Source organism: Girardinichthys multiradiatus, chromosome 11 (genome assembly GCF_021462225.1).
Source record: "Girardinichthys multiradiatus isolate DD_20200921_A chromosome 11, DD_fGirMul_XY1, whole genome shotgun sequence".
NCBI classification, from domain to species: Eukaryota; Metazoa; Chordata; class Actinopteri; order Cyprinodontiformes; family Goodeidae; genus Girardinichthys; species Girardinichthys multiradiatus.
The window spans coordinates 10,858,204-10,881,768 of record NC_061804.1 but is presented as its reverse complement, the minus strand read 5'-3'; positions in this window follow the sequence as shown (position 1 = coordinate 10,881,768).

The following is a 23,565-nucleotide window of genomic DNA, read 5'->3' as shown; positions in this document are numbered from 1 at the left end:
GAGCTGATTCTCATCCCAGCCGCTTCACACTCAGCTGCGAACCACCACAGCGCATGCTGTAGGTCTTGGCTAGAGGGGGCCAGCAGGACCACGTCATCTGCAAATAGAAGAGACAAAATCCTCTGGTCCCCAAACCAGACCCCCTTCGGCCCTTGGCTGCATCTAGAAATCCTGACCATAAAAGTTATGAACAGGACCGGTGACAAAACGCAGCCCTGCCGGAGTCCAACATGCATTGGGAACAGGTCCGACTTAGTGCTGGCAATGCGAACCAAACTCCTGGTCCGCTCGTACAGGGACCGGATGGCCCCTAATAAAGGGCCCCCGATTCCATACTCCTGGAACACCCCACACAGGGCATCATGAGGGACACAGTCGAATGCCTTCTCCAGGTCCACAAAACACATGTGAACCGGTTTGGCAAACTCCCATGAACCCTCAAGCACCCTGTAGAGGGTATAGAGCTGGTCCAGTGTTCCATGGCCGGGACGAAAACCACACTGCTCCTCCTGAAGCCGAGGTTCGACTATCGGCCGGACTCTCCTCTCCAATACCCTGGCGTAGGCCTTACCAGGGAGGCTGAGGAGTGTGATCCCCCTGTAGTTGGAACACACCCTCTGGTCACTCTTCTTATGAAGGGGGACCACCACCCCAGTCTGCCAGTCCAGAGGCACTGTCCCCGACCGCCACGCAATGTTGAAGAGGCGTGTCAACCATGACAGCCCTACAACATCCAGAGACTTGAGGTACTCAGGGCGGATCTCATCAACCCCTGAAGCCTTGCCACCGTGGAGCTTTTTAACCACCTCGGTGACTTCAGCCTGGGTGATGAAAGAGTTCAACCCCGAGTCCCCAGCTTCTGTTTCCACCACGGAATGCATGATGGCAGGATTGAGGAGATCCTCGAAGTACTCCTTCCACCGCCCGATAATGTCCTCAGTCGAGGTCAGCAGTCTCCCACCCCCACTATAAACTTCCCCCTCCTGAGGCGCCGGACGGTTTGCCAGAATCGCTTCGAGGCCAACCGGTAGTCCTTCTCCACGGCCTCACCGAACTCCTCCCAAGGCCCGGGTTTTTGCCTCTGCCACAGCCCGGGCCGCAGCACGCTTGGCCTCACGGTACCCGTCAGCCACCTCAGGAGTCCCACAAGCCAACCACAGCCGATAGGACTCCTTCTTCAGCTTAACAGCATCCCTTACTGCCGGTGTCCACCACCGGGTTCTGGGATTGCCACCGCGACAGGCACCGCAGACCTTACGGCCGCAGCTACGGGCAGCAGCATCGACAATAGATGCGGAGAACATGGTCCACTCGGACTCTATGTCTCCAACATCCCCCGGGATCTGGTCGAAGCTCTCCCGGAGGTGGGAGTTGAATACATCCCTGGCCGAGGGCTCCGCCAGGCGTTCCCAGCAAACCCTCACTATGCGCTTGGGCCTGCCAAGTCTCTAAAGAGATCTCTAAATGGCAAAATGAAGGAGCATTCTGGAGTAGACACCTTGATGTGGGACTCCTGGCTGGATGTGTTTGGGAAGTATAACATTTTAGTATCATCAGTAATAATTTCCTTTGCAGTGTTAGCTGCAATTTTGTGTGGATGTTGTTGTATTTCCTGCCTTCGTTTTCTTCTTAACCGTCTCATCACCACAGCTATTTCTCCTATGCATCAGGATGATGAAGATGATGAGGATGCGACTAACCACTTTTCTGACCTGTACCCAGATTCATCTCTATATGAATCTGTGATTTAAATGTCAGTAAGTACCTCTGAGTATAATTGTCTTTGTACTCATGAAAACAATCTTACAGTTAAAAAATCCAAAAGAAGTGGCTGTTAAGTGATATGAGAATATGAGCAAATATTTCGATAAACAGGGAGGAAATGTTGGAATAATTGAACATAGATTTATCTTATATATTCTCCTATTCTTTAACTTGACTATTTGATTTTTATAACCTTTCATGATGTTTGTGTGAGTAAAGGATGTGATGAGTTTGTCTGCAGGCAACCATCAAAAGTGGAGCTGAGAAGGAAGCAGTCACAGATGAGGAGGTCATAAAGATGAAGGCTGATTGCGCTGAACAGAAGACACACTGATCTTAGGATGGGGGAGCCTGTGGAAGTGTGTTGTTAAAAGATAATGGTGTTTATGTCCTGTTTACGATGCAGCTGTTTTCCCATCCTTAGAGAGCAACGTTCTTTGTAACTAGGGACCCCTGAAAGATAATAAAAAGAGAGCTGCGGACAGATGGTTTTCAGAGCGGTAGGATATTTGTAACTGGAAGCACATCTCTGTCCGTTCTCCTCGCTGCGAGTGAAATAACTAATTCTTTGTCTTTCTCTTCTTTTTGTGATGCTATAAGTATTTTAGGTTGTTTAAACCTGACAGTAATTATATTATTAAGTCCTCTATGTAGGGGAAAGCATCTTGTGCTAAGAAGTCTCATCATTCCACTGAATTCTAAGTAGTGAAACTGAGTCACTGGTACAAAACAGCTTTAATCCACATTTTCATATATATTACTTTTACTGGTGCTGGAGTTGAACTAAGTTATCTAATTAAGAAAGCTGGGTCATTGGTGTAAGAGCAGCTAAAGTCCTAGTTACTAATAATGTTTGGTTTTCGCTGGTAAAATCTATGAAAAGTAATGAAATCACACATTTAGGTAAAGTAAGATAGGAGGGAAAAAAAATCAAATCTCAGACTCTATTCTTAGCTGAATGCAGTCTGAAACAGTACAAAAAAAACCTCAGCAGGGGTAAGCAACACACACATAAGTAAAGATTCAGCAAGGGTACGGTGAAATCTTGAGGGTGCGAATGTAAGTCTGAGTGTGTTTGCAAGAATTAGACTGTCAACACTGATAGAAGCGCCATTGTCCTTGAGAAGAGAGGTGGAAGTTTTATCAATCGGCCGCATAGTCCTATCAGCACACAGCTGGTAGGGGAGTGCTGGGGAAGAGCGTCGTGTTTATATAACATCCAGGAGATATTTTGTCGATAGCCAGTTAGCACAAGTTGCCAAGGCCATATTGGGGCACCAGATTTAGAGAAACAATAAATGTTGTGGTTCAGGCAGTTGTGAATTTCCAACCACCTTAAGAGTTTTACTGGTATGTCTCAATTGCCAATCCAAATAGCCAAATTTCTGGTACTTTCCGCAGATGTCGAGGGTACAACTTCTCCAAGATTATATCCTTTAACCTCTGAGTCCAACCGCTGCCAGGCTGCGATTCTGTTCAAGAATCGTGTCCAGCTTGCGATTCTGCTCTCTTAACATTCCAGTCAGAGTGTTGATCGCTCTACAGACTCCATCTAACATTGCTTTGGAATGCTTTGAACAGCCACCCACGTTTTGCGAATCACTCGATAAGCCAGGTAACCACCAACTCCAAAAAACTGAAATCCTGTTATCAAAGTCCAAATATGTACACATTTTCTATGTCCGCGACCGACTTCGTAGTCAGGCACACAATCTTCCACTGCTGCCAAGAATCCATTGTGTATCCAGAGAAGAACGTCCCACCTGGACAAGAGGGTCTCCTTTACCCTGTCTTCCTGTAGGAAAAAATAAAAAAAAATTGACCAATTACGTTGGGAGTCCAGCTGACCAAATCCATAATTTACAGGTTTGGAGGATATGCAATGCGGGGCTCTGAGAAAAATACAGACAAAAGCAGAAGCAGGGATCAGCAGGGAGGGAGGGAGAGAAAATGCGTGCGTCTTCCACCGAGAGCAAGAGGAAAAAAAAAAAGCTTCTGGTGGAGGATGTCTAGTATGATGGTGTCGAAGGCCGAGCTGAAGTCTACAAACAGGATCCTGGCGTACGTCCCTGGATGGTCGAGGTGTTGCAGGATGAAGTGTAGACATAAGTTAACAGCATCATCTGCTGACCTGTTTGCTCGGTAAGCAAACTGCAGGGGGTCCAGCAGGGGGTCTGTGAAGTCTTTCAGGTGCTTCAACACCAGCCGCTCAAAGTATTTCATGACCACAGACGTCCGGACCACAGGCCTGTAGTCATTTAATTGTAGGATGGTGGGCTTCTTGGCCACTGGGATGATGGTGGATTGTTTCAAGCAGGAGGGGACCTCACACGTCTCCTGTGACTTGTTGAAGATCCGGGTGAAGATCGGGGCGAGTTGATTTGCACAGGCACTTCAGCCATGATGAGGAGACGTTATCAGGTCCTCCAGCTTTCTTTGTTTTCATGCGATGAAAGAGCCTATGTACGTCTTCCTCGGAGATCTTTAGTGCAGGCAGAGGATCTGAAGGTAGGGGGTTGGTTGTTTTATGGGTCGAATTTGTTCCTGAATGGGATGTGGAGAAGTTGGTTTGGGGTATGAACGGCTTCCTGTCATGTCTGCAGTAGAAGCCATTCAGACGGTTGGCCAGGAGACGACTTTGTTCAGGATGGGTAGGGGGGCTTCTATAGGCAGTCAGGTTTCTCAGACCAGTCCATACAGCCGAAGTATCACCAGTAGAAAGGCTGTTCTTCAGCTTCTCACTGTAGCTTCTCTTGGCTGCTTTGATCTCTTTTGTTAGTCTGTTCCTGGCCTGCCTGTACCGCGCCCAATCTCCACTGCTGTGAGCTTCTTCCTTATCCCTGCGCAGGTTCCTGAGATGTGGAGTAAACAATGTTTTTTCATTCCCAAAGGTGCAGAAGGTCTTGGTCTGCACACGCATGTCCTCACAGAAACTGATGTATGATGTCACCACATCAGTTAGTTGGTTTAAGTCAGTGGCTGAAGTTTCAAAAACAGTCCAGTCTGTGCATTGAAAGCAGGCCTGTAGCATCTGCTTTGATTCCTCAGTCCACTTCTTAACAGTGTGAACCTTGGGTTTGGAAGCTCTTAGTTTCTGTCTGTAGGTTGGGATGAGGTGGATTAGAAAATGATCAGAAAAACCCAGAGCAGCCCTGGTAACAGCATGATATGAGTCCTTTAAAGCTGTGTAACAATGATCCAGTGTGTTTTGGTCTCTGGTGGGACACTTAATATGCTGTCTGTATTTGGGGAGTTCATTGGAGAGGTTTGCTCTGTTAAAATCTCCCAGTATTATGATGAAAGAGCCCGTGTATTTTTTCTCCAGGTCTGTAATCAGCTCAGCAAGATGTTTTTCTGCAGCAGAAGTGCAGCCATGCGGTGGAAAATATGAGCCAAATCCTTATAAGCGAGGAAAACTCTGATGAATGAAACGGTTTACAGTTCATGGAAAATGACTCCAGATCAGGACTACATGTTTTCCCCAGGACTTTTATGTCTCTGCACCAACCTTCATTTATATAAAAGCAGATTCCACCTCCTTGCCTCTTCCCCGATAGCTCCGCGCGTCCGGGATGTTTTCACTCAGCCATGTCTCGGTGAAGCAGAGAACCGCTGATCCGCGGAGGTCCATGTTTTTACTGGTGAGAAGAAGCACCTTGTCCATCTTGTTGCTTAGAGAGCCGACATTTGCCAGGTGGATTGAAGGCAGTGGTGTGCGAAGTCCTCTTTGGTGGAGCTTTACCAGTGTGCCAGCACAGTTTCCCCTCCGACGCTTTTGGCGCAGTATCCCATAGAGTGCCGCGGCTCCGCTCGGCAGAAGCTCAGTGAAGCTCGGATCAATGAAAGATGGTGAAAAAATCCCAAGAGAGGACTCTCTGATGTTGAGAAGTTCCTCTCTGCTGAATGAGACCACAGAATTGTGGCCCGAGACCACAGTACAGAATATGCAAAGAAAAAGAGAGCGAAGCTCTGAGGCTGACATCGTCTGCGCCATCTTGATCAGCATAATCAATTCACACAATTTCTTAAAATACAAGAATTTTATTAACAAATATAAGTCAACTCAAAGTCAAACATATTTCAATCAACAAACTATTTACTATACTAGAACAACCCAACTAAACTACCAAGCAGAATGAAAGAATAAAGAAGATCATTACAATATAAACAAGTGAAACACAGAGGGTTAAAAACCATGACCGAAAGAGTGATGCAACATTACCATTCCATGTTATTTATGTTTGAGGACCAAGAATCATCTTGAAGGAAGAATCTGGAAATGAAGTTAAGTTAGTCTTTGAACCAACTTAGGCAATAATCGGTATACCTTCAAACAACCATTCACAATGCAAGATCAGATAAAACATTATTTTAATAAAATAATATTTTAAAGAATAATTTTCTGAATAAAACCAACCTTCTGGATGACTAATTCTTAAAGGTGTTTAGTTAGCTGACTTTATTTAGTAAAATAACATTTAAGGAATATTTAAAGCGACTCGTTCTGCCAGCCTGGCCAAACTACCCGTTACAGCTGTAGCTACGGTGATGCGGTCCCATTGTCCTTCCTTCAGGCCGGGAAAACTGCTCCACTCGGCGTTGTAGAGACAGGGTCTCTGCTGGGAACTCTCTGGAACACAGTTTGCTTCTGTAGACCTTCTGTAACCCGTTTATGTTCCTGGCTGAGATGGAAGTAGGTTACTGTGATTTATTTTGAAAATTCCAAAAAAGATCAAACTGGCCTCTAAATGTTGTAATCCATGGCTGGACCTAACAAAAATATACATAGTTTTCTTATAAATCGTTCATAAACAAATGGTTGCAATATATCAATGTGTATTTTGTTTTAGATTTGTTGAATTTCCAAACATTTGAACGTATGGGCAGAGCTTGTAACAGAAGACTGCTGTGCCTTGATCCGCAGGTGTTTCTGATTTTTGGTTCTCACTATTTTTTGTATTTGCATTATTTTGGGTTCTTTATTATTACCATTAAGGTCTTTCCATATATGTTCATTGCTTGTGTTAAGTTTTGTATTTATCTGCTCTTTGTATATTTGGTTCTTTAAAGACTCTCTAATGTTAGTACTTTTCCTTTTGGTTAGTAGATCCTGTTGTGTTGTTGTTTTCCTCCCGTCTGTGTTCATGCTATGTTTATTAGTTTCCTTCCCTCAATTTCCCTGACCTGCTTCTTGCACAGCTGCACCGCGTCGCCCTGATTAGTCCAACCTGTTTCTTATGCTGCTCATCAACTCTCCCAGTAGTTCAAAGCCTCTCTGTTTCCTCACCTCCCCTTCAGATTTTGGTGTTTCCTGTCTGCTTTTAGCTCCATTTCCACATTATGACCAAGTGGGCTGTCTGACATTAACACAAGTTCACATTCCTTTTTTTTTTGGATGAAATGTTTTGGATTTCTTTCTACAAGCTTCCTATAATAGTTTGCTGGAATTTTGGCCCATTCCTCCTGACAACTGGTGGAACGGTGTCAGGTTTGTAGGCCAACTTGCTATTTTCAGCTCCACCCACAAATTTTCTAGTGGGCTGAGATCAGGGCTTTATAATGGCCACTGCAAAACACTGACTTTGTTGTGCTTAAGCCATTTTCTAATTTGGTTTATTGTCCACTTGAAAGAACAAGTCGTGTCCAAGCTTTAACTTGCTGGCTGAAGTCTTAATATGTAACACTTTCATCTCAGGAGAACAGAACCCGTATCCTTCCTGAACAGTATGCTGCCTAGACATTTGCATTGTGTTTATACTTGCCTATAATTGTTTGAACTGATGGATGAGGCACCATAAGGTGACAGGAGTTCTGACCCAAGGACAAACTAGACTTCTGGAGGTCAATAATCCTTTTCCTGATATCCTGGATGAGTCATCAGTCAGTCATTTTCTACCACTTATTCCATAGTGGGAGCTGGTGCCTACATCCAGCAGTCTTTGGGCAGGAGGCGGGGTACACCCTGGACAGGTTGCCAGTCCATCGCAGGGCAACACACAAACAACCATGCACACACTCATTCATACACCTAAGAGCAATTTAGAGTGACCAATTAACCTAACAGGTCTTTGGACTGTGGGAGGAAGCTGGAGTACCCAGTGAGAACCCACGCTTGCAGAAAGACCCCCAGCCGGGAATCGAACCCAGGACCTTCTTGCTGCATAACTGCGCCATCGTGCATCCTGGATGAGTTCTTTTGAATTTCCTATGATGCCACACAACAAGCAGTGTGTTTGAAGTGCTGCCTTAAAATACATCCACAATTGTGCCACCAAATAACACAGTTGTGAATTAACCAGGAGCTTATGAAGCCATGACATCATCATCAGGTTTTTCTCAAAATTTGTAAAAGCTTCTATGGACTTTTGAGTTTGAAGTGACAGGAACTTCTCTAAACAATACTCTGACTATTCTGGCATTTAGCAAATAGCAATATTTTAGTAATCCTAAATGATCTAAAACAGTCAGTTTTAATCTCAGACAGTCAGGAAAAAAATATGTCTTTTATACAATGTATGTAAATATATTTTAAATGTACATGGATACATCTGTCTTTCTTTTCTATTTAAAGAGACAAAGAAGTTTCTTAAAATATTGCTGAAATCAGTAACTCTATACAAACCTTAGTGGCAGGGTATTGATGCTTAACTGTTCTGAAACCAATATCTGCCATTATATTTGCCTTTTCGAAGTAAAGTGGATGGTAACCCTCCAGAGCTGACACACCTACCTGCAACAACTTAAAAGGAAAATCCACTTCCATAATATCTTAGTGCACAATATTAAATCTCAAAAGACTTTGGAGCTCTTTGATTTTGAGGACCGAAATCTCCAACATGACCTCTACGTTTGAAGTTTGCCTCGGCAGAGCTGAATTTCTTGGTAGTGTCACAAAAAGTTTCGTCTTTAGCTTCACTGCTGATTTTATTCACAGAGGTGGTGTTTGAGAAGGAAAAACAAAACCTCTTTAGTTTGTCACCCCAGTGTCACAAAATTCACCAAAACATACTTAATAAGATGAATACAATTTTAATTTATTCAAAGCCTTTTCTGTGGGTCTTCATCTTTTGTTTTTGCCTCATTTTCCCAAAGTGTGCACAAACAAAAGCAGGCATAAGAAATGAAAGGGCATATAAGTATCAACATATTTACAGTTGTTCATTTTAACCTTGTATGCTTATATACAATTTTTATATATAGTTATATTGACTTGAAATTTAACAATATGCAAAAGCTTGAAAGAAAGGGCTGCTAAGAATGCAGCAGAAAGTAGCATTATCTTTGGATGGCTGAATTAATACATAACACAATGCCTAACCCAAGACAAAGGTAGTGACATCAAATTCTCAAGTATGAATTTGAGATGATACAGTGATTATATTATTTGGTTATCCAGTGAGGAGGAGAAAAGGCAGTAGCTTGAAGACTGAGGAAACCAGCACTCCACCCAGCTATTTAAAAACCCTATATGACGAGGCTAATCTCAGATTCCTCAGATGGTGAGATGTTTTTGGTTGGTTTACTTCCACGAAGCGAAAACCACATTTCCTGCATAGATGATCTTGGTGGCTCACTTCATCCTTTTTCTGTCATCAATAGATGCCCACACATCCATTTGACAGATTCCTGTTAAAAAAGGGCTTCTTGTAAAGAAAGGCTGTAACTGAGGCAAGTGAGACTTGCAGAGCTTTAAGTGTTCGAGACTCTTTTGTGACCTCCTGGATAAGCCACCATTCCACTCTTGGAGTAGGTTTTTTTTTTTTTATAATCATCTTTATTGGTCGTTGCACATGTACATTTCAACAAAATTTGTCCTCTGCATTTAACCCATCCCTTACAGTGGGTTACCATTGTGCGTCACCCAGGGAGCATTCTGTGGGTAAGTGTCTTGCTCAGGTAGTTACCAGGGAGTTACCAGAGTGGTAATCTGTGAGATACTATCCTGGCCCCTTGTGTCCTCTCTGGAACACAAACCTCCTGTTCTAACCACTAGGCCACCACTCCCCAGTTTGGTAGCCCAGCCAGTACCAAGGAGGTTCACCACTGCTCCATGCTTTTTCCATTTGTGGATTAAGGTTCTCACTGTGGTTATCTGGAGTCTCAAATCCTTAGAAATACCTTTATAACCCTTTCAAGACGTACAATGATAATGACTGTTTCTCAGCTGTTCTTAAATTTCTTTGGATCGGGGCATGATGTGTTTCTTTTTGAAATGTTTAGCCAATGGTAACGTGCCAGACATCCTATTTCATAGAATATTTGAATGTAAAGGTCTGGCAGCAGTCAGTTCTAAGCATGGCTGGTGAAATCAAACCACTAACTTAGTTAATCACAGGTAATTCATGATTTAACAAGTTGTATTTGTATTTAACAGTTGTATTTTCACACAAGCCTAGGTTAGTTTGGGTTACCTTGTTCCTTTTAATAAAATCAAATTGTTTAAAACTTGAAAAGCCATTTTTATTTACTCAGTTTTTCTTTGACAGACAATAAGAAAAAAAATGACATCTATAAAAGGGCAGATTCTTTTCACAGCACTGTACATGACCTTATTCTTGTGAAATATTATTGTTTACCTCAGTGCTGAAATATTTTGCCCACACTGACAGTATCAATATTGAGACTCCAGTTTAAATATGACAGATACTTGGTTCCTTCCATTACATGGTTTAAATTACAACCTTGAAAAAAAGTGTTGTACCCTCTGAAAATAAAAACAACAGGTTGGGAGATAAAACATTCAGACAGTCATCTTCTATACCACTTCTTCCATAGTGGGTCACAGGGAAGCTGATGTCTATCTCCAGCAGTCTACGGGCAAGAGGTGGGGTACACTCTGGACAGGTCACCAGTCCATCACAGGGCAAAACAGAGACATACAGGACAAACACACTCATTCACATCTAAGGTCAATTTAGAGAGACTAATTAACCTAACAGTCATGTTTTTGGACTGTGGGAGGAAGTTGGAGTACCCAGTGAGAACCCACGCATGTACAGCGAGAACATGCAAACTGCATGCAGAAAAAGCCTCAGCTGGGAGTTGAACCCAGAACCTTCTTGCTGCAAGGCAACAGTGCTACCAACTGTCACCATGCAGCCCTTAAAAAAAAAAACATTTATATGATCTGAATATTTTTTTTGACATTTATTTTTGTACTGTCTTTGATGAAGAAAAATATATTTTTACTGTTTATATAGTTTTGTTGGTCTTAATTGATACAGTTGATTTTTCATTTTCATTTTGCTGTGCAATTACGCAATGAGAAATAAATTAACTTATACAGTATTCCTTTTAATAAGAGGCAGATAAGGCTTTTCGGACCTTAAAAGAGAGGTTTTCTCAGGCTCCCATACTGGTTCACCCCGACTCCTCCAGACAGTTTATTTTGGAGGTTGACGCCTCAGATACAGGGGTTGGAGCCGTACTTTCTCAGCACTCTTCCTCTGATGAAAAACTCCACCCATGTGCCTTCTTTTCTCGTCGCCTAACAAACACTGAACAGAATTACAATGTGGGAGATAGAGAGCTACTTGCAATCAAGTTAGCTCTCAAAGAATGAAGACATTGGCTAGAGGGTGCTAAACACCCCATCTTAGTATGGATCGATCATAAGAATCTGGCTTACTTGCAATCAGCCAAAAGATTTAACTCACGCCAATCACGTTGGTCACTGTTTTTCTCTCGTTTTGATCTCACCATCTCTTACAGGCCTGGCTCAAAGAACCTCAAACCAGACGCTCTTTCCCGGCTTTACTCATCAGACACCACCTAGAAAGAGGCAGAACCCATCGTACCATCCCACTGGACTTTTGGAGCCATAGTTTGGGAGGTGGAGGAACTGGTAAACCAAGACCAACGTAACGAACCAGACCCAGGCACTGGCCCTACCAACAGGATTTATGTTCCCACATCTGTTAGGTTTAAGTTAATCCGTTGGTTTCATACAGCAAAATTCTCAGGTCACCCAGGGGTTAGCAGAACCATCTCACTCATGTCCAGGCAATTTTGGTGGCCATCCCTTCACAGTAATGTTAAGGAGTATGTGCAGGCTTGCTCAATCTGTGCCAGGCAAAAATCGAGCAATCAGCCTTCTTATGGGTTACTCCAGCCTCTCAGCACTTCCAAACGCCCGTGGTCTCACATTGCTTTAGATTTTGTAACCGGGTTACCCATATCAAAGGGAAATACGACCATTCTCACGATAGTTGATTGTTTTTCTAAGTCCTGCCACCTCGTCCCATTAAAGAAACTTCCATTTGGTTCCAAACGGTACAGTTGCTTTCCTCATACCTGCATACCTCAGGACATTTTGTCAGATCATAGTCCCCAATTCATATCTCGCGTTTGGAAACAGTTTTGTTTGGCCCTTGGAGCCAAAGTCTCTGTGACGTCTGGTTACAACCCCAATCTAATGGTCAGACCGAATGCATTAACCAACTGATGGAGTCCATACTCAGATGCATGACCGCTACTGAACCTCTGGACTGGTGTATTTATCTCCCCTGGATTGAATACGCTATCAATTCTCAAGTCTCATCTGCTACTGGTCTCTCACCTTTTGAGGTATCCATGGGTTACCAACCTCCTCTGTTTCCCGCTGATGAAAGGGACATAGCCGTAGCATCCGTTCGTCACCATATACAAAGATGTAAACGAATTTGGGGTAACGCTACCAGAGCCCTCCTTCGCACAGCAGACCAAAATAAGAAGTACGCCGACTGCAGACGGCGGCTTGCTCCGCTCTACAGTCCTGGCCAAAAGGTTTGGTTGTCCTCTCGGGACATCCCATTGAAGGCTATGTCCAAGAAACTGTCTCCTTGCTTCAATGGTCCCTACACTATCGACTCAGTCATCTGCTCTTCGTCTACGCCTGCCTTCCAGCCTTCGCATCCATCCTGTGTTTCATGTGTCCCAGGTCAAACCTTTTGTTTCCAGTACTTCTTGCCCTCCGGTCGAACCCACACCACCCACCCTGGACCAGTCGGGGCACCCTGTCTGGACGGTCCGACGGATCATTGACTCCCGTCGACGTGGTCGCGGATGGCAGTATCTCATTGACTGGGTGGGGTATGGTCCGGAGGATCGTTCTTGGGTGCCCCGGTCATTCATTTGTGACTCGTCATTGATGTCAGACTTCGTTTCTTCTTGTCCCTCTACTTCTGACAGGTTTTTCTCTATCTCCTTGGTAAACAACCTCCTGGTCTCTCCACCCCCCTCTGGCAGATCTCTCCTTCAAATCAGTAAGGCAGAATTATCATTTGAGGATATAGGTCCAGAGTTTCTCCTTACTTACGGTTCTGTTTATTTTACAGTTGGTATTCCGGTTCCAGTCTCCTGCACATTTCAACATACTGTTAATAAACTCCTTACCGTTAAACTCTGTCTCCTGAATTTCTGCATGTGGGTCAAATCTGTTCGAAACACCATGACATAACTAACTTTGACTGCACTGTTCAATGGTTAGGATTAATTGGAATGTTTGTACCTGACTGTTGTGAAGTGCCTTGAGACAACATGTGTTGTGAATGGGCGCTATATAAATAAAACTGAATTGAATTGAATATGAATTTCCAAACCAATAATTATTTGTATATTTAAACCTCTATATGTGTATAAACCACATTTTACAGGGTTATTCAATTATGTGGGTTTCAGTTTGAATATTGTTTGTCTTACATGTTCTCTGCTCCTTGGACACATGAACATTATATTGATTAGATAGAATTTAACAACATATTGTTAGCTTTTTACACTGGACACAAATCCAAATTTAACACAGTTGCAACCAAATATCTCTTGTTGCTCCAAGTCATGTACAAGCTAGCTCTGGCATTGCAGCTCAGCTAGCTGCTGCAATTTGCATTTTAAAAGCATTCATCTGAGAACTCCCATGACCATTGCTTTACAAACTGTGGGATTGTTCTGTTTATTGATTTCTGCTATATTACAAAATAACAAATCTCAATCTATTTATATAGAGGACTGCAGCACAGCTAAATCCTTCAAGACGTTTTCACAGCGGGGCTTTAAAGCATCATGTGTTTTTGCTTTGCTAGTCATCCAATTGTTATTTTTAGCCACAAAAACTGCCAGGAAAAAAAGAAAAACTGAAATAACCTGCTATTTATGTTTATGTACAGGTTTGTAGGACTGTTGCTCAGCTTGCTGAAGTTTTAAAGTTTTCAAAAAGCATCTTAAAACCCTTGTGATTGCTTTCGAGTTGTACTAACACTGAAAAATAAAAACATGATACAGCTGAAATAATCAACTGTTTCCTTTTGTTTAATTGCACACCAGCATTAGAATTGCAGCACAATTAGTTGTTACATGAAATTAGAAAAGCAGCAGTTTAACCTTTTTAATTTTTCAGTGATTTATTAAATATCTTTGGTACCATGTGGTGGAGTTGAGTAGTTTTTAGGATTGGTGAATTATTGTCATCATAATAAAAACAGGGTTGGTTATTTTTTGTAAAGCTAACACAGTGGTAAGTTGCTAACACAGACTTTGGAAAAGTTGTTCCACCATGTGCTTCAACCTAAGACAGGTAAACTGTTAGTTATTATATAGTAATTAACATTTGTTGTAAAATCTAGCTATTGTTGAAAATGTCCAAAACTCATGAGAGGGAAATCAAATATGCATAAGCACCCATTATAGATTATTTAAATGATTCACTGAAGGATCGAATCAGTCAAGTTGAGCAAAAGCCCAGTAAACCTGTAGGATAAACATCTGTGGATGTTCAGAAACATCCCATGGTGTCCTACATGGCTCATGATCCTCTGATTCTCTATGGACACAAAATAAATGAGACTCAAATCTAGATGAGCCTAGATTAAAGACAGAACCTTTAATCTTGGCTCTGTCTAGATTAAAACAAGCCCCAACAGGTAGAATAAGCAGTTTATAATCTGACCCTAAAACCTATATAATTTTCTGAAATCCCAACTGTAATCAACTGCAAGGCCCCTACAGGTTGTTAGATCGACCACACTATCCAGGAAAGTCATCATCGGGGCTCCTGACTGAAGTCTTGCAGCCTTCTTATTGATTTGCCTCAGGTGTTTCTGGATATGAGCGCAAAACAGGCCTTATTTGATCGGGAGCGAACTCTACAGCAACATATATCTTCTTCAGTGAATATGAGAACTGGTATTCTTTCCTCTACATGTTCTACAATGTTCAGTTCTTATTTTACTGAGAATGAAAATGATATGCGGACCAAATACAGAAATAGAGTTATCTGAAACTGGCTTTGTAAAGAACAGCCCACTGTTATCTGAAGAACAGTGTACTGCGGGAGGACTGAACTCATTCTAAATAAAATGTGTATGATTATTGTGATTAATTCATGTTTTCACAGTGTGTATGCAGGTATTTATATATTTCAGATTTGTTGTGTGATATTATTGAAGATCCTTTATGTGAAAGTGTTCACAGATAAGTGATCTTTACGTCTCCCTCTCTGAGGGCTTGCATACATGTATCTGTGGGAGAATCAATCACAGTGCATTTTCAGAATATAGCATGTCCTTGTAAGCAGAACACTGTGAAATAGATTTCATTTCTCGGATAACTTTGCTTCTTATTTCCTGCTTTGCCAAGAACTTAAATTTGCTTTGCCTTGTATTGATTGATTTTTCTTCTATATTTCCACGTTTTGTACAAGATGCACAGAGCTGCATAATATTAATAATAGAACATGAGCTAAAACTGACAGCAGTTTTTTTTTTATTTGACCAGAAGCAACTTTTGTTCTAAAATCATGCTTCAGATAAAAAAAAGGAATCAGTCAAAAAAAAAAAAGCCTCTTGCTCAGGTTATGTTCTTTGTATTGCAATACCCTGTTTGATATTGGTGTTATTATCAGAGACTTTTATGATAATCTCTTTCTTGCTTGGATTGTAATATTTTTCTAAGCGAGCAATAAATTTCCATTATAAAATTTGGAGCGGCGTCGTCGAGCCTCCTGTTCCATATTTCCCAGCAGGCCACTTTTCTCTCTACTCTCAAGACTACAGTTTAAATTTTACTCAAGCTTAGTTTATCCTGAGTGGTGTTTATGTTTATGCTTATGCTGTTATACTAACCGTTTACAATATTCCCACTCTGCTTTTTGCTTTTTTTGCTGTCATTACTGTTGTGTTCTCTCCTTGGTTTTATTTCCCATAGAAAGTACATCGCAAGTACACCGCACAGAGTGTACCACAAGTACACAGAAAGTACACCCTGTGCTTCTGTGTTCTCTCCTGTCCTATCAACCAGTGCTTGTTTAGGAATGGAACAGGTGTTAGCACTGTTACCTTGCAGCAGAAGGGTCCTGGGATTGAATGCGTGTATATTTGATTGTTTTTCCGATTTGTTTCTGCGTTACCCTGTGATGAAGTGGTGACCTGTCCAAGGTGTTCCTCGCATTTGCCTCTTGACCAGTGGAGAACCAGTGTTGGTATAGCAGAATCAAAGAGGTGCTGAATTGAACAGTGAGCCAGAAGTCCTCCACAGCAATGTAAGACGTTTGATTGCATTTGCTGCCAGGTGGTTTAACCAGTTATAAGGTATTGGGGCCAATCACAGTTTTAACACTAGAGCAGGGCGGATTGAAGTTTTTTTTCCCCGAATTAATGAAATCATCATTTAAAAAAACAGCTTTTTGTATTTTCTCAGGTCAACTTTCTCTGATATTACAGTTTGTCTTATGAGCTGTAATATGTAAGGTTAAAAATTTAAAGCCCATTACTAACACTCTGAAAGGTAGACACTGACAATAACAATCCTTATTTACCCACAACTGCAACTGAGGGGCAGTTTAGAGAGCAGAAGTGCATTCTCTGAATAATAGATTATGCAGATTTATGCCTAGAACAAAAATACACACCTGGAAAAGTGCATGATTTACAACTTTAGGAAATCACATAAATTTTGCTCGAAAATTAATTGGTATTTATAAAATGGTTCAACATTTAAGGAAATGTGTTCAGTTTTGGGGAACAGCTGGGTGCCTGACCTGCAGGTGTTTTCAGGTGGGTGGAAACGAGCCAGACAGAGACAGCCAATCAGCAGAGCTTTAACAAACAGTCATGTTTTTCTGTCTGTCTCTAAAAACACATTAAAACATTACAGATGGGGCTGCACTGTGGCACAAATGGAGTTTAGATGAAAATTCAGAATGAAAGACTCACCTTCACCGTCTTCACCTTCCAATGACTCTTCTGTGCATCTCCTGGCCTTCCAAACAGCATCACTGTCCGTCTGATTCTCCATCCAATCACCTACCGACGCCTTGCTTTTAAAGGACCTTCAGCTGTGTTCATTCTCGCTTGTCAGCTGAGCTCCTCCCACAGTCCAAAAACATGACTGGTTAATTGGTCTTTCTACATTGTGCTTAGGTGTGAATGAACGTGTGCATGGTTGTTTGTCCTTTGTGTGTCTGTGTTGCCCTGCGATGGAATGGCGACCTGTCCAGGGTGTACCCTGCCTCCCAGCATAGACCACTGGAGATAGGCACCAGCTTTTCCGCAACCCACTGTGGAAGAAACAATAGAAAATGACCGACTGACATTACAGATTTGTCAAATATAAATAGAAGCTCTGCCTTAATGTTGAAGCCTAATGTGTAGAATTAATGTTTATTAGGAGCAACAGTTACTAAAGCATCCTGTTGTTGGCCATGTCTAATGTCAGTGGAGGGTACCAGCTTTTTAGAAAAGGTGGATCTTCAGAGCAGGCTGTGGTAAACGTTTTCACACATACTGTCTGACTTTAATATAGAAATGATAAATTAATAAATGAATTAATTGTGCCAGTAGAAATGAAGGCCATAGTTCAGTCCATAAATTACTTGTAGTACTTCAAAGTCAGCACAGGAAATGATGGAGATTAAGATGTAAAGCTGGCAGGACTTTGATTCCTTTGGTATGCTGACAGCTTTCCTTCTTTCATACAAAATATTCTTACCTCTGCTCATAAAATGAACAAAGGAGTGTAAAATACCTTCAAAAAGGACATTTTCAAATGGTATTCAATTTGCTATAAGTATTTCAATGTTTTATTCAGTGGATTACATGAAAACTCATATAGTGCTCACCTAGTTTAAGATGCTTTAGAAGTAAAAAGACCCTGAAGTAAAACACATTATATAGACTACTTACACACAGACTGTTTTCAAGCCTATATTTCTGGTACTTATGCTTTTCTGCTTACAGCTAATGAAACATGATATTCAAGATTAGAATATTGCATCAAACCAATAAAACAAAGAGAAAGTGAGCTTAATGGAAAATATGCTTAATACCTGCTTAAATTCATTCATTCATCTTCTATACCGCTTATTCCATAGTGGGCCACGAGGGAGCTGGTGCCTACCTCCTGCAGCGAGAGGCGGGTACACCCTGGACAGTTCGCCAATCTATCGCTGGGCAAACCTATTTAAATGTTAAAATAAAATCAAGCAACTTTCTGTTTGTAGTTAGCTTTCCTGTCACTTTTTAAGCCTCTGGTTGCTTCTTTATTGAGCTCCAGAGTTTTCTTCTCAGTTGTTATTACCTGAACAATTTGAGATGACTTCCAGTACTCTCTTTGCACAAAAGCATAAATATCTATCTTGTTTTTTCTCATTTTAAATGTTGAAATATTTTAGAAGAAGGAGACTCTGTCTAGCAGAGTCCACTGTCAAGGAACTATCTTATGGGTAGATAAGCTGGATGCATCAGCCCAACATCTGAGACAAGAATGATGGACCCATCTCTACTTCTGATAATTTGGAGACCGTGAACCACCTCATGTAAAATAGAAAAGCTGTTTTAGCTAAACTAAGGCTCTAAAAGGGTATTTTAAAGTGACCTGCAGTAAAACAGTTAAAGTAGTTTAAAGTTGTCAACCAAGGAAGGCCAGCCTCATTAAAATGGCAATAACCCTCCATTGTCTTTGAAAAGCATTAATGTAAAGTGGGCAATTGTTCTGGGTCCGACAAAGTCAAAAGACTGCATTTTCTAATTTGTTTAAGTGTTAGAAATAAGAATAATCAGTAATTAATCTTCTAACGTGGCTCAACAGAAGGTGCTGTGTAAACTGAAACTGACTAAAACCTCCAGGTAGGTAATTTATTTTCTCTGTGCCAGATTTTAGTAGGGGCCCACATCTTTTCTAATCTCCCAAAGAAAAACTCTGGCTGTGGTCAGAAGTCTTCATTTGTCTCTGGCTGTGTTGGACAGATAAAGGTGCCAGCAAGCCTGCAGCAGTACTAAATTAAGACAGAATTTTGTCTTTGAATGTTGACTGCATAAAATGGAGGCAGTTTGGAACATTACCTCATTTCTGTGTTTTTCATTTATATCTGGGGGTGATGATGTGTCACACAGCTGCCACTTTGTACACAGATATCCCAGGAAATTTTCAAAGACCTGAGGCCAAAAGCTTAAACATATAACTAACTTCAATCTAAGGCAGAACTCTAAATAATGAGGATCAAACACACTAACAGCTGATGCATGTAAACAGGTAGATTTAATAGAAGACGTGTTGAAAACCTGTAAAATAACAGCATGAGCAAGAAAAGATTGGACAATTTAAATGTTTATGCTCATTAGCCAGTTTATAAGGTACACCTTTTCAACTGCTTACTAACACAAATAGCAAATCAGCCAATGGAAGCAACTCATTTTAATTAGGCAACTTGATGTGGTGAAAAAGATTTGTTGAAGTTCAATCTGAGCATCAGAATGGGAAAGAAGGGGGATTGAAGTAGCTTTTAAAGAGCCATGGTTGTTGGTGCTGGCCTGAATATTTCAGAAACTGCTGATGCATTATGGTTCTCATGCAGCTCTCAACATTCTGATTGGTTGGTGGCTTCTATGAACACATCTCCAACTTATGACAAGGAGTTGGTGCTGAGAAGAAACCAGTTTTTGGTGCGAGGCATGATGCTTTAAAGAAAGAGCAGAAAAACAGGCATAGTTTGGTTAGGGTTAGGCAGATAGTCTGTATAGGCTGTAAATTGATTTAGCATATGCAAGAAGCTATCTTATATTAGACAAGAGAAATCCTTTGTTTGATTTTGTATTTGTTTCTTTTTCTTCCCTGTTTAAGGAAACTATTTATCTGAATTATGTACCACAATCTTAAGAAACAACACCCATCTTACTAGTTTCTGGATGGCCAGGCAACCAACAAGTGATACTGAAGCAAACAAAGGAAAAGATGTCATCTTCCTGTTATATTTCTTACTTATCTTGTGTAAAGCTAATATCCAGTGTAGCTGTAAATTTAAAAACATCCACAATGATGTCATCACATAATCCTATCTTGGCCTCGGGGGTTTTATGAGGGATTTACAACAAGCATTACCCACTTCCATTTATTTGCCAGATCTGTGCATAATAATTTCCATTTCTAAAATTTCTGCAAACCATTCCTGTCTAGTGCACGTTCTGACACTGAGCACCAGCAGTTCCTCATTGTTATATTTTGCATCTCCACTGTAATCCAGATACCTTTCCATAAAACAGGCTCAATGTAAGTGTGCACAGAGCTTGTTAGACGCTTGTTTGTGAGGATTTCGTCCTATCTTTTGGCTCTCTACCCTCCTCCTTGAGTTAGCTTCTCCATCCCCTGCAGCTGCTGCAAGCTGCCTCCCCCGGGGGTTTTTTTAGCCAGATTGAGTCAGGCAAACGGTTATCTAGGATGTGCACAGCTTTGTCATAATTGCCCCCCTCATGAGTTCACCACTGCCATTATTTCACATGCTAAACCTTATTAACAGACGCATATGTTACCGTGCAGTGCCTTTATTGGGCAGCTTTGAACACAATTAGCTGGGAATGCTCCGGCCTCTGCTGGCGATGCTATTAGAAAAGAGGTCCTTGGAATTATGGCTCATTAGCTAATCTGTTTACCCTAGAATAACTTCCAGATTTATTACTGGCAAAAGGGTTAGTTGCTTCCCTATTTGGTATGACCTCATTCTAATTAATTTTAAGGATGTATGCGCAAAGCCAGCCAGTATCTTGGTGATAGTGTAGCCTGAATGCTAAATGTGGTGAAACATTGAGAAGACAACTAAAAGAAAGCACACCTCTCCTTCAGAGAGCTGTGAGTGAAACAGTGTTATGCAACCGATGTTCTAGGGATTAATAATATCAGAGAATATGCCTTTCTCAAGGAAAGCAAAGAATACTTTCTGACTATTAGGAACACAAACAATTTGACCTGGCATTACAGTGGTTCACTATTAGATTGTTTTGTATCACAATTTTATATTTCTGTTCATTTGTGTAATCAGTTTGAAAGCCCAGCCATAAGCAAATTAGCTTCATTGGTACAACCCATATAAAACATCTTTTGAAAATTTGAAAAGGTGGAATGTAATCTGTTTAATTGCAAAGACAAGTTTAAATAGGGAATGAATAGTTTTTATTTGATGCTAAGTAACTGTGATTCACGAGTCACCCTCCTATCCACTTTGGAAAAGCAACAGAGCAACATCTAGAAAGTTAAATTACTAAAGAGTCTAAAAACACAAGGAACGAAGGAGAACATGGGTTTGACAAATGACACCACAAGTTGTCTCCTTATGTGGAACGGAGCGTGTTAACCTCCTCTGCCTCGACTGAATTGCGCGGGCCTGTGTGCAAGGTCCTCTGGGAGTGCGTGTCCTCCTTTGGCATACTGTGCAGTTCTTCGCTGACACAGTGATACTTTCTCCTCATTGATCATAGACTGGAAGCAGGGCATTGCTCTGGTTTCATCATGCTTACTGCACTGGCTAACCAATGTAAGGTCATTATGCCGTAAAGCCTGGACCGGGACTTTTTAAGGCCACAACTCAGGAAGACTTATTTTTGCTTTTAAAAAAACAAAAAGTTATCTCCTGATTTTCTTCCTTGTTCCAACTTTCTGAGCAGCTGTTCCAAGAGAGACTCATTGTTTATATGTTTAAGGCATTTACATTAATATATTAATTCAATTCAAATGGAAATAATGTACATTAAATAACACATCATCTCATAATATGCTCTAAAATATATAAAACAGAACACTTCATTATAGGTTGTGAGTTCTCCTAACATATTTTGGGGACAGGAATATTTAATTTTAATTTTAGCAATACTAGAACTGAAGCTAAGAAAAGACCTTTTAAAATCTTTTGTAAAATGTAACAAAATGGATTTCTGATGGGGAATAAAACACCCTGACATTTATTCCTACTTAAATGGCTGAAATTACACACAAATATATCCTCAGGACCATTAGGGGAACATCATCACTCAGCATTATGGAGGTTTGTCCTGTTTAAACCTCAGACATGTAGTTTGACGCTCCTGACTGTTAAATTCAATGGGTCATGTTCTGACTGCTATGAAAAGTCGGACATGGGCAGCATTTACCTGCAGTGTGAACGTGGCCATTGAGATGGTGGTAGGTGACTTGAAATGGGCTGAACATGCAAGAAACCGCTCAAACATTTCACAGCTAAAGTGAGGAGCGGAGCAAATGTTCCTCAGACTGATGTCAGAGATGGTAGATGGCCAAAGGTAACGCTAGATCTTAGGGGGTAGGGTTACTAACTTTTTTTCAGAGTAAGACATTTTTTAGCAAAGTAAAAAGTGGTTAATTTTTGCTGCTAATCAGTTTATTCACTTTTTTCTAAAGATACATAAAAACATGTTAAGACATCGATATGTGACCCTTTCTTTTGGAAGGACTGAACACCTAAAAGCTTGTCCTAATTTTTTCACGGTTATAGGACTTACTAATCTTTTTGTCTCAGTAACTGAAAGAACCAGAAAGTAGCTCAAGCTGAGAAACGCTGCAACTGGAGCCAGAGGTGAATGGAGGGCATGACAATGGATTGTTTTATCCTGTGTGGTGTCTCACAGTTTTCTCATGAGATGCCAACAAAATAAAAAGCAGTCAGTTTTCCTCGCTTCGTATAAAATCTACCACTACATGCTTTTTGTTGTCACTTATTTCTGGGTCCACAAGCTCGGTACAGTGGGGTGAAACACAAGTTAGGGCAAAGGTAAATACCTTCTGTCCTCTGGTGTGACCTTCAGGATTTTTTCTTCCTTTTTCAACTGAAGTTTCCCAGTCCAAATAGTTGGAAATAGAAGAGGGGAAATCTGTTTTTTACAGTTACATCCTACAAAGTTTAAAATGTACATTGTTGGACACAGCAGGACACGTATAACAAGGTCTCATGTAACACCCTTAGTAGACTAATCTCTGAGCTAGCACCAGGAGTATGGGGCAGCCTTCATTCATTCATTATAAAAACACAGAGCAAGATATGCTGTAAGGTAAGACATTTAGTAATTAACACTATTTACAGGGGGAACAATATTTTGAGGTTTTAGAAGGGCGCACATGTCCAGACCTTCAACGACTGGGCCAAAAGGAAACAGCACCACCTTCCATTGTTATGATTTGTGGGTGTTTTGGGGTTTTGTTGGTCTTATTTCATAGTTGAAGTTTTGAATCATGTTTCTGTTTATTTTTCTGGTCATGTTTTAGTCTTTTGGATCTGGTTATGCTTTAGTTTCATGTTTTTCTAGTTATGTTTCTATTAGTTTGCATCCTTGGATTTTCGTTCTGCTCAAGCCATGTTTTGTCCTGCCAATTAACTTTATCTGGTTCACCTGCTCCAAGCTAATCTGTCTCCTTGCTCCACCTGGTTTACACTCCATAAATACACACCTGTTCAGTTATTCATCACGGAAACATTTTTCAGATCATGCTCTTGTCCTGTTGTTCACGCCAAGCCTGTCTTGTCAGCCTGCCCATGTCTGTTTTTGCCTGTCT